Genomic DNA, 12,385 nt, shown 5'->3' with positions numbered 1-12,385 from the left:
GTTATGAAATTTTCATTGCAGAAAACCTCTTGAGATAATACCTTGTGCTCACCCATTTCAATGCACCTCTAGCTAACAGGAAATTTCATCATTTAATATATTCTTCCCATTAATTTAATCTTCAAGGATAGTGCTTATTTCCCTTAGAGCATGAATTAAGGTGAGAAAGGAGAACAAATAGAGAAGATAAGGGAGTATATATTCAAGGAATCAAGTAAAGATACCAAAGAAGTAGACAAAACCAATCAAAATGAAAGGACCCTTAAGGAAAACAGAAAAAACTAAAGTAAAAAAAAAAAATCTACAACCAAGGCCATTATGCTATAAAATTAAAGGGGCTCCTTGTTGTTGTTTGCTTCAAATCAAAATATATTACAAAGCAATACTTATTGAGACCATAAGACATGGGCATAAAGCTAAGCTAAATGGAAGAGCAAATACAGAAATTTACAACCATAGTCATGGTGATTTCATTTTCAAAGGATGCAGAGGCAATGCTAGAAATGAAAGAAGCCTCAGCGGCTGGGTGGCGGTGGCACACGCCTTTAATCCCAGCACTCAGGAGGCAGAGCCAGGTGGATCTCTGTGAGTTCGAGGCTAGCCTGGTCTATACAGCAAGATCTAGGACAGGCACCAAAACTACACATAGAAACCCTGTTTTGGAAAAAAAGAAAAGAAAGAAAGAAAGAAGCCTCAGCAGTGTGGGAACAACTAGATTAAAAAATATAATTGCATCATTTCTCCCCTCCCTGTCCTCCCTTCTACTCCCTCTATGTCTCCCCTCCCCTCCCTCCCAAATTCACAGACCCATATCCTTTAATCATTGTTGTTGCAGATACACATAAATAAATCAATATATCAATACAATCTGCTGCCTACATGTGTATATTTCTAGAGCTGACCACATCATGTTAGATAACCAATTCAGTAATAGTAATGATCTAGGTTGGGGCTTCATGGTGAGACCTCCACCATCTACCCTGGGTTGTTCATTGTTGTTGAAATCATTCAAGTGTTATTTAGGTAGCCATGTTGTTGAGATTTTGTGAATATAACTTTCCTGTCTTAGCTAGAAGGCTCAGTCTCACCACAGACATCCTAATCCTCTGGCTCTTAGACTTTTTCTGTCCATAAGACCTCTCTTTAAATATGCTAATCACAGGGTCTTGCAATGTTGTGAACTTTAGTCATAAAACAAATGAGCAAACAAACAAACAAACAAACAAAAAACCTTTTTAATTTTTGTAAGTAAAACACCAAATAATAACTTTGAAAAATCAATTTATACATGAGAGCAACCAGAAATGTACATGGTTATTTGAGATGTATGCCATCAATATTCTGTGGGGTGCAAAGGGCCAATTAGAGATGCAAAACCTACCTGAGGAAGTCTGATGTAATTTTTGCCTTAATTTCTGGTTGCGATGTTGCAAAAGTGGACTAAATTCAGACCTACCATTCAGTGAATATTATTTGCTTTGTTTTTAAAGAACTTGCCTTAAAATGAAACCCATGTACAATAAAAGTTTACCTGTTTGAAGTATATAACTCAATTATTGGAGGCTAGAGAGGTGGTTCAGTATTTGATAGCACTGACCTCTATTGGTGAAATTATTAAGGCAACTCCATGTAGTTAAAAGAGAGGTTTATTTTGTGGGGTAACTCACAAGTGAAGGGATAGATAACAGGGTCTGGGAAAGGTGTAGCACAGTCCGGCGGCGTTCTCTGGAGAACTCTGCTCGGTCTACCTCCAGCATCCAGGGTCCAGAAACCAAGAGAGCCCACGCATCAAGATCTCGGTTCTTCAGAGTCCTGTCTCGGCCCGCCTTGTGGGTGTGACAGTTACTGAAGCCTCAATGGGGGTTGGAACTTCCAGATCAAAGCTGGAATGGCTACCCACTACAGACTTCTCTTTCAGAGGACCTGTGTTCAGTTCCCAGCACTCACATGCCAGCTCACAACTGTGGTAACTGAAATACCAGGATTTATCTGATGCCCCATGCTGGCCTTGGCAGGCACTAGGCACTAACATGGTACATATGTGCAGGCAAATGAATAAAACATTAAAAATCAATTATTGGACCTACTAATGTTAAGTTAACCAACCACCACTCAGAGTTCTGTTAAAAAAAGAAGAGGTGGACTGATTCTCCACTATATACTCACATACATAATCAAACAGGCTTTTTATCTAATCGCCCGAAGCAAAATTATTATTTTTATATTCTGTTCATTTCTGTGTCCTGAATTCAGACAACAGCAACCATGAAATGTGCCAAGGATCACTTCTACCCAGGAGTGGGAAAGTGTCAGCTTTTCTACTGAAATACCCAGGAGCCAGCAGGGACTTAAGCAGGGCTGGAGTGGAGGGAGGAGAAGAAGAGAGGCCAAGAGGCCTTTGATGTGGGCCAGGTGTGCAGGCTTGAGAGCGAGCTTACAGCTAGGCTTCATTTTTTTTTTCATGATTCCTAATACTTTGTCTCTGCAAAGTACCATTTTCTATTTTTAGTTGTAAAAGTTCCTTCAACATATATTTAAAACTTTTAAACAGGGTAAAATATTAGTTTCCAAGAATACTTAAAATGTGTCATTCAAGCCTGAAGCTTCCTTTTGGACATTTTGCACAGAAATCTGGAGTCCTTTCCATGTTAAGTCCTTGGGTGGCATATTAAAATGAGAAACAGGTAGGGATTCAATTCCAAAGCCTTGTGTTGAACTTGAAAAATTAAAGAGAAATAAGAGAATGGCTACCTTTTATTCAAGGAACAGATAAGATAGTTGTAACTGCTCAGCTGATTTAGCAGAGTCAAGGCTGGCGTAATTGCTGGATTTACTGTCTGTAAGCCCTCTAATGGGTCCTCAACACTCCGTTATCAGAGCTCATTTCTCCGGGTTACTGTTGTACTCAGGTGAGCTTGTCTTGAATATTTATTTAAATGCTTCAGTTAAAAGTTAATCTGTTCACTTGATCCTTATTAGAGCACCAGACTTTTATTTGATCTTCTCTCTCTAAGAGAAGCTCTATCTAAAGGAGTAGCTTTTGTCTATAAAAGGTCAGGAAAGTGGTTATAGTTAACTCTGATTTCTCTGAAGTAGTATCCTTTTCTTTGTCCCTGGGTGAATTTCAACCCTTTTGTAAAAGTTTTCTTTAAGGAAAAGCCACATCACAAAATTAATTTGTTTGCGTTATGTAGCACACTCTGCATGATGCAGACATCAACTCTACTGGTGAAATCATATCCCCAGTCTACAGTTTACAGAAAGTCTTTTTAGTGAGCGATGATCTCATGTTTATTTTTCTTCAGGTTGGTAAGATTTGTTTTCTTCCTGGTAGTTTTGCCAGCTCAAATTTGTTCCTAAAAGCATTTCATTTTCCTTGTTCTCTTTGGATGGATTTTAGGGTCTTGGTGTTGCTAGGCAAGAGCTTTGTTCATTAGCTATACCCAGTCGCTAAGGTCAGTTCCATCATATTCCTAGTTACATTTAATTCCAGTTCTTAAAAAACCTCAATGGCATCTTTTTTGTTCATCTAATTCAAGCATCGTGAACACCCAGTTCTGTCTACACTTTGCCAAACAGAACCACCTTTTACATTTAACATGTTTCTGGATCCTTTTACTTCATTGGCTTTCCTGGGCCTATTCAAGCATCTTCCAATTCTGTGTCTAAATTTGTTGTGTTCTTGAGCTTCAAGAAATGGCTTAGAAATCTCACATCTTCTAGCTGCTCCTTCTGTACTCCCAGGGCTCAGTGCATCTCTATCCACATTGGATCAAAGTGTACATCTAAGAGAAGGAACATGTTCCTTTGTCTAAATGGTGCCAATTGTCAGCTTGATAGAGCCTAGAGCAGTGGTTCTCAATCTTCCTAATGCTGAGGCCCTTTAATACAGTTGCTCATGTCGTGGTGACCCCCAACCACAAAATTATTTTGTTGCTACTTCATAACTGTAATTTTGCTACTGTTATGAATTGTAATGTTAATATTTTTGGAGATAGATGCTTGCCAAAGGGATCATGACCCACAAGTTGAAAACCATTGGCCTAGATTCATCTAAGAGGAAAGCTTCGACTGAGGAACTGCCTAGGTCAGAATGACCTATGAGCACTTCTGTAGGGGGATTGATTCTTAGTTGGTTTAGGAAGGACTAGCTAGCCCAAAGTGTTTGGTACCATCTCCAGGTAAAAGTGGTCTTGGTTGTATAAAAAGAAAAAAAAAGGTAGCTGAGCAAGAGCCTATGAATGAGCCAGCCAGCAGTGTTTCTGTTCTGGACTCTTGCCTTCAGTCCCTGCCCTTACTTCCCTCACTGATGGATAGTAACCTGGAAGTATAAGCCAATAAACCCTGTCCTTCCCTAAGTTGCTTTTGTTCAGAAGGTTTTAGCATGACAACAAGATGAAAACAGAAAAAAAACAAGTAGTTCAATTTTCCTGGATATATTACAATACAACCAGAATATCTTCAGAACATTAAACATGCTAGAATTCCTTACTAGAAGATTAAGGTATGTACCTGCGAAGAGTTCATCGGGAAGTAAATAGACATGAAAAGCATCAATACTGAGTTCTAATCACATGGTATTAGTCATGTCTACTTTCTCGGGTAGGGTAGGTGAGTAAATCACCTGTCAAATTTTACTTCAACAGATTGAGAGTCCTGTTTACTATCTAGGCTTAGAGACTTTGAGCAATAGAGTACAGGTTGAGCCTAGCCATCTTGTTTCCTACATATTGTTCAATCCCTCTCCAAAGTAAAGTTCAAGGCATTAAACCTTCTTGAGTCAGTAGCTAAAGATTTTGTGTTTTCACCACTAGAGAGTCTTGGACTGTCTTGTCCAAACTATGATTTTTGATTGTCCATGATGTGTGAATTTCTTGTACTCTCAGTTAGATTATTTTGATGTTTCATCCTTATGAGCATTGTATATTATCAACTTTTGGCTTGATGCTAGACACATAGCAAACACTCATAAGTTAGCTGGATTAACACATTTATCTATCTGGAATAGTCAATGCAAATTTAATTGCATTTAAATAGTGTCCTCATAAATTTGATAAAATACTAAATACATTGTCATGCTTATAAGAATGGCAAATGAAGTCTCATACCTTAAGATGTCCACTTCTGTTGTTCTTCAACCAATTTTATTTGTACTAACGATGAACAGCATTGGCAATATGACTATTTTACTCTACTGAGAAAATAAAAGATATCATAATTTTCTGGTATTTTCCTCTTGCCTGAAAAAAGGCATATGCTCAGGTATATTGGGGTCCAAACGTCTCACAGAGTAAACTCCCATAGCACTGGAGAACTCTCCTCTTTTGTCTGTGATTTGGCAATGTTTTAGGTGAATCTTGTTGCACAAATTTTGTACTGAGTATCTGACAGTAGTCACTTTGTATTTTTAAGAGTAATGCTAAAATGTTTTATTTGTGGCAAATTTGATATGGATAGAAACCTCTATAGAATTGGTCTTAAATTTAAAAGCAAATGTTATCTTTGTTATTAACTCAACAAAACACCAACACCAAGCTTACTTTTATGACTATCCCAAGTCCCAGAGGAGCAGACTCAAACAGTTCCATGTCTACTCTGCTGGTCCTTGGGATAGTCTCAAGAATCCATTCGCTTTGGTTTTCAGAGTGGTCTACACTATGCAATTATGTCTTCATGGCTTCATTTCTCACTCTCTTCTCTGTCCCCATAAACAAAATTGAAAGTAACACATGGAAGCATTTGTATAAAATAAAGGGAACTATAAAGTGCATGGGCAACCAAGAATGTGTGACTATTTTACAGGCAAGGTGCCAACAGCAATGCCATTTACAGGAATTTCTGTGCTTTAAGAGCCAAATAAATGTTAGTTCCAAGTGAATGCTTGAGGAAGCACTACTATAACTCAGGTATGTTGAAAAATTATCATAATTTATGATCTAGTAATTTTGGATTTGGGTAGTTTCATTTTTGTAAGATTGTATTTGTAAGAATTGCTTTTGAGTTCTTTATCTGTAAGCCTTTTATCCATTTTTCTTTTCTGTTGGGAGCAGTAAGTGAGTTCTCAAACTGGATCTGTCCTCATCTGGTTTTGTGCCAAGTCAACAGCTCTAGAAATGCAAGTTCTCTGTTTTCTGGCTTTCTATCCAGAGACCTCAGTGTTGGCGCTGATCTTCAAAGTCTCTAGTGGCTAAGATTCTGGCAAACTCAGAAATTTAAGTTACATCTATTCAGCCACAGCACCTCACTCACTTTTGCCAGTCAATTTTGAGATGACTGACACAGGGAATGATACTGGATCAGATTACTAGGATGAAAGTGCTTTAAGTCCTGAGGATTCTTTCATTTATAGTAATAATACTTGTGAATGAGCAAAATGCTCTTAATAACATTGGCAATATGAGGCAATGGCTGTTGTTGGGGATGGATCACAGATTTTATCATTGAACAGAAAATATTTATATTCTAAGTTGGAAATTGGAAATTTTTTACAGCAGTGCTTTGATGAGCCTGCAATAAAGAATGAAAAAATGGGCTGTGGCTTGGTCGAGTACAAGTAAGAGAATCTAATACTTAAAACCCAATGATAGAGATTAAAAAGAACACACGCATATATTCAAGCTTTTATCTAAACTTGAGCTGGAGTGACAGTTCTCCAAAGAATATAGGCCAAGTATATAAATGCTAAAATTTGCTTTCAGTATAAAAATATAAAAGTTGAAAGATGAATGGGAAACTGTTAGTGACTAATGTGACAAGGGATAATATCCTTGATATAAAAACAGCATTCAAGAATTAATGAGAAAAAGTAAATTCTAATGGGAAAAAAATCATTTGCTAGAATTTTTAAATGGCCATAAGGAAACGGAGCCCTGTTGACTGCAAAATAGAAATGCATATATTTATTTTTCTGTTATCAACTTGGCCATAAATGAAATTAATTAGATCCCCAATTTTATCAATAGTTTACTAATAAGTCATTCTTACTTGTTGCTAAAGGGCATGTGAAATGGCACATTCCTAGACAGTAGTGTGGAAATATCTATCAGAAGTGTAATCATTCCTCACCTTAAACTGTGTCCTTAAAATGAAACCAAAAAGATGTACACACAAATGTGTGACCACTCATCCAGTACAGAAGTATTTGTAACATTAAAATGGAAACAAGCTGATCATTGTCTACTGAGGAACAAGAGTGATTCAAATGTCAACATGTAATATTTTTGAGTATTCAAAGGTTTGTATATTAACTGGTGATACAATCATAATAAGCTGTATATGAGTTATGATATCTAAAATACTTGATTAAATATCCAAAATCTACATTAGAAATTGTAAAGTTGTTGAAGTCAGCTTTCTGTCACTATCACAAATACCTTAGGTAAACAAGTTATCATGAGAAAAGCTTTACTTGGCTCACAGTTTTGTGGGGTTTATTCTTGAGTGGTTGACATTGTCTGCTTTGGCAAAATATCATGGTTGCAGTTCATGGCAGACCAAAGCCACTTACTGCATAAGTAAATGAGAGGAGAGAGCTGGGTTCTTAGTTTGCCCTTCAAGACCTGCCCTCAGGAACCAAAAGACTCCAATTAGTACCTACCTCCAAATAGTCTCATCATTTCTTAATAAGGCCACTCTAATGAATGACTATTAAAACATGGACTTCTGGTGCCATTATATATGTAAACCATAGCATAGGTAATTAAATTTCTCTTAATTTTCAACATTAAAAATTGTACATTATAATAGGAGGGAAATGGATATATTTTCTCACTCATTATATACAAAAATCCATCAACTTTGGTTGTATAATTTGCTGCATTCTAGCAATGGCTGACGTTGAGCTTCTGCCACCGAACTGAAAATAGAATATTTCCACCACTCTGAGAAGGTTTTTTCTGTCCTTTTTATTGACAGATACCCCCCTAACAATTGCTGGCAACCATGACTCTCTTTTCTGTCACTTGTCTTTTCTAGAATTGCGTGATTTTGAGATGTATCCACGCTACTGTGTATACCATTAATTTTTCTGAAGATTATATTTTGAAAGAAGACTCAGTATGTGGTACACTCTAAGAATAGCCTTATCATGAAGAGAACACAGAGCCTCATGAAAGGCACAAGAGAGAGTGAAGCTGGAGATAACAGGGTAAATCAAGCCATGTTCCATGAACCTGTTTGTCCATCTGCAAACCTAAGTTAATAATTACATCTTCCTTACCAACATGTCAGCACATTTGTGGGTAAGGAACCATAATATTCTTGTGAGGAATCAATATCAAATTATTTCTAATAATAATAACAATAACATTTTGTTATTTATTAATCATTTATTATATTATCTATTTATAAATTATTATTAATATATTGTAATTATTATTATTAATTGTGGATCTGGTTGGCACTGCTGATGTGTGGGTGACTATTCCTACACTTTTGAATAGAGATTTGCCTTTATATAAAATACAGGCTCTCCTTCATAAAGATATATTCTATAGTTTGGCTCCTACTGAATTGTCTTCACAGGGGATGTCGGACACTGTTATGTTAATGATGAATGGTAACTGGATTCTTTCACAGGAGCTATTTCAGATTTCAGTGCTTATACTTATAGTTCCTTGTTGCTTGTTTTGCTTCTTTTTCCCAAGTACCTCTGTGTTTAGAGCTTGTTGTGTAGTTGAAGTAAGAGCCTGTAGGTTTTTCCTTTCATTAATTTTTAGTAGCAGTTCTTAGACTTTTAAGCCAAAAGAGCCTGAAGAAAATTTTAGTTTGTTAATAAACACTATGCAGCATGAGACTCTCCTAAATAGCTTGAAAGAAATGGTTATAATAAATATGCCTAGTCCATTTATTCTTACTTGTTCACTCTGGAGCCAACAAACTTTGATTGACTTCACACCATGTTCCAGCAAGTCTGCTGTGATCTAGTATACTGTTGATGACTGTCCTCAAGTAATTACACTCAACTAGGAGGTGAAGACCAGAAAGAAGTAAATCAATCATTCAAACAGTTATAAATTCTAAGAAGTAGAAAAGAATTCAAGGAGAGTGATGCAGTAGGTGCTGAGGAGCTGCTGGAGATGTGCTGGAAGGACTCTCAAAGAACATACTCAAGCTGAGCTCTCAGCCTTGTGAAAGAGGCACTCTTAGGAGGAGCTAGAAGGAGGAGCACTGGTAGAACAGAGAAGAGTACACACAATAGTCCTGTGACAAGAAACCCAGAAGCTGAAAGAAATAAGGGCTACTGAAGTATGATGAATGGTGATAATGGTCCAGAGTTAAGGCTGAAGAGATGAGTAGAATCAGTGAGTCACAACACTGAAAACCAAGAGCAGGAGTGGTATGTCTCCCAACCTCATAGAGAGGACAGGATGGTTTAACTCATGATGGTGACTTGACTGGATCTTTTAAAATCTCGTATAGTTTTGTAAAATGGAATTAATCATTCTTCTATTTGATCTGTAGCCATGCATTTACTTGCATATGATTTAATTAAGGGACAAGAAAAGGCACACATATTATAACCTTATCTACCTATTATTTTGTATTTATTTATTCAGAATTTCATATATGAGTATTATATTTATATCACTTATACCCATGCTTCTCCCTCTTTCAACTTCTCTAGTGTCCTTCCCTGGCTCCCACTCAATTTCAAGATTTCATACATATATATAAATATTTTAGATCTACATATATATATATTCCTAAAGACTCCATTTAATATAGTTTATATGTATATTGTTTAGGATTGATGTCTTTGGATTAGATAAACTGTACAAGGGGTCATCCCTGAATAAAGTTTATTCTCCCTCTCTCAGCAGCCATTGATTTACTATAGCTCTTCCTCTAGTCATGGGACCTTATAAAATGCCCCCTGTCCACATTGTCTTGTCAACTGGTATTGTCATTATTCAGGTCTAGTTTAAGCAACTATATTGTTGAGATGTCATATTGCAACTTCCTTGTCATGTTTGGAACAGTGTCTGGCAATGTGTCCTGGTCCTCTGGCTCTTACAATCTTTCTGCCTCCTCTTTCATTAATTTCTCTGAACCTTAATGTGTTTCATTTCTATCTATTATTTAACAAAATAACTATTATACAAGGTTCCCCCCAGGAACATCATCCTTCTTTTTCTATTATAATGCTTTATATAAACATCAAGTAAGCTTTAATAATTATCATAATTGTGTTTAGACATCTTTTATTTTTATTAGTTCTAACAGACATACAGTTTTGGCCCAAGTGCATCATTGTGTGGATGAAACCACCTGTTGCTGTTCTAAGTGTCTAGAATGGCATACCTCACTAGATATCTGAAACTATTTCAGTTATCTTAAAAGTAAGTTTTTTAGAAATACATAATTAAACCTCACAAAATATGTAAAAACCATGGCTCTGAAACTTGCAGGATGAACTTGTGTACATATTTAGCTTTTAATTTAAGCATTGGTTTCCTCATCTAGAAAATGTAGGTGGGAATAAAAAGTGCACAGTAATAAGAAATAAACAATTTTATATGTGTAGGAAAAACTGAACCTGCCATATAAACTCTGTAGGAACATCATTTTCCATTTAATAAGTACCATGTTGGAAAGAAGCTGATAAACAAATATTGGGCATGTTAAATGAATATGGCCAGCCTTTGTCTCACTGTGGAGTGTAGATGAATTTCTAAATGGTCTTATTAAATTAAAAAAGCACAGAGCCAGATATAGGGGTGAAAGCCTGAGAGAGATCAAGGAAAGAGGGAAAGCCACAGCTAACCTCACCAACTCGGCAGCTTCCAAATGTGAGTTACTTCCTGTCTACCCACGCCTATATGCCTTGTTCTGCCCTCTCATTGCCTCTCTTAGCCCAGCTACCTTACTTCCTCTTCCTGCCCAGCTCTGTCACTTTCTGTCTGTGTGTACCCAGACCTTCATGGTTAACTAGTGTTGGAATTTAAGGCATGTGCCACCACACCTGGCTCTGTTTCCAGTGTGGCCTTGAACTCACAGAGATCCAGACAGATTCCTGCCTGCCAAGTGATAAGATTAAAGGCATGTGATAACATTGCATGACTTTTGTGTTTACTTGTAAATGGCTGTTCCTATTCCTCTGATATCCAGGAAAGCTTTGTTTATTAAAGCAAAATAAAATATCACCACAGTGGAGTTCCATCTCCTGGAACTACAACGTGGGAAGGGGAGTAGGAGTCAATAGTGAAAACAAAAGCCAGAGCCACTGAATGACTTGTGGCCCAGCTGCCGCTGGCCAGCCTCTGGTGTTAAGGTGAATTCTCCAGCATTGCTTTGTCTCTGTTCAGGTTCAACAGCTCAAATGCTGGTGTCTTTATGGAGGGTCAGAAGAACTTGACTTAGACTTACATCCTTCTCCTTTCTAATTGCCATCAGTATCTTGTAATAGGTAAAAGTGTGGATTATAGAATCAGATTGATCTAGATTTAAGTCTACCTTTCATCACGTGATCTCCTGAAGAAATAATGACTTAGAAGACTGTTCTTTCATTCGAAATATTGAGATAATGCTGCAACCTTTCTGAATGTGGTAAGAAGCATAGGATCTTCTCTTGGTACATCATACATTTTATAGTTAGTACTCAACAAGTTGTCAACCACTTTGGCATTACAGCCTTTAAAGATTATGACTTATAAAATTATGTTAATTGTCAGGTAATTTAAGAGGGTTTCAAATCCAATTTACCCTGACTTCAAAATTCATGCAGTTTGCATTGATTTTAATTCCATTCATAAGAAGAACAAAATAAAACCCAAAATACAAAACTGGCCAATCGACTAAAATCATCTAATTCCTGGGCTCCTGTGAATAAGACTCATAGTTGTTGAAAATAAGATAATAGAATAAATACAGTTTTATGTTTCTGGAAGAATGACAAAAATAAATAGCAAGTACAACAAGTACAATTTTCATTAGCTTTCATCATGAAAATCCTCTCCCAAGCAGTGCCACCACTTTGAAGATTTTCCAGATCACAGTATGTCTCAGTTTCCCAGGTGAGCGGACCTTATGTTCTAATGTAGTGCTGGCCATGAGCATCAGAGGCTAAAGAGGCACAAGACACATTGTGTTGCCGGGATAAGCTCCCAGCTCGGGTTGGTGAGAGTTGGAGGACCTTGTAAAGTTTGAACTTGAACGTGTGTGCATGTTTGAGTATCCTCTCATTAATACCTTTCTTAAGCTGCACTATTAGCAATGAATTTCTGTGATTCTCATCAACTGATACAATTTCTTCAAGCAGGAATTGGAGATTGACTGCTTAAGTCTCCCTACCTCACAGGTATTAACTCATGAGTTCATTACCATCGTGGTAAGGTTGATGAATTTCATAACAAATTTGTCTAAGCTATTCTACTCACAGAGGTGT

Source organism: Peromyscus eremicus, chromosome 1 (genome assembly GCF_949786415.1).
Source record: "Peromyscus eremicus chromosome 1, PerEre_H2_v1, whole genome shotgun sequence".
NCBI classification, from domain to species: Eukaryota; Metazoa; Chordata; class Mammalia; order Rodentia; family Cricetidae; genus Peromyscus; species Peromyscus eremicus.
This window is presented reverse-complemented; position numbering follows the sequence as displayed.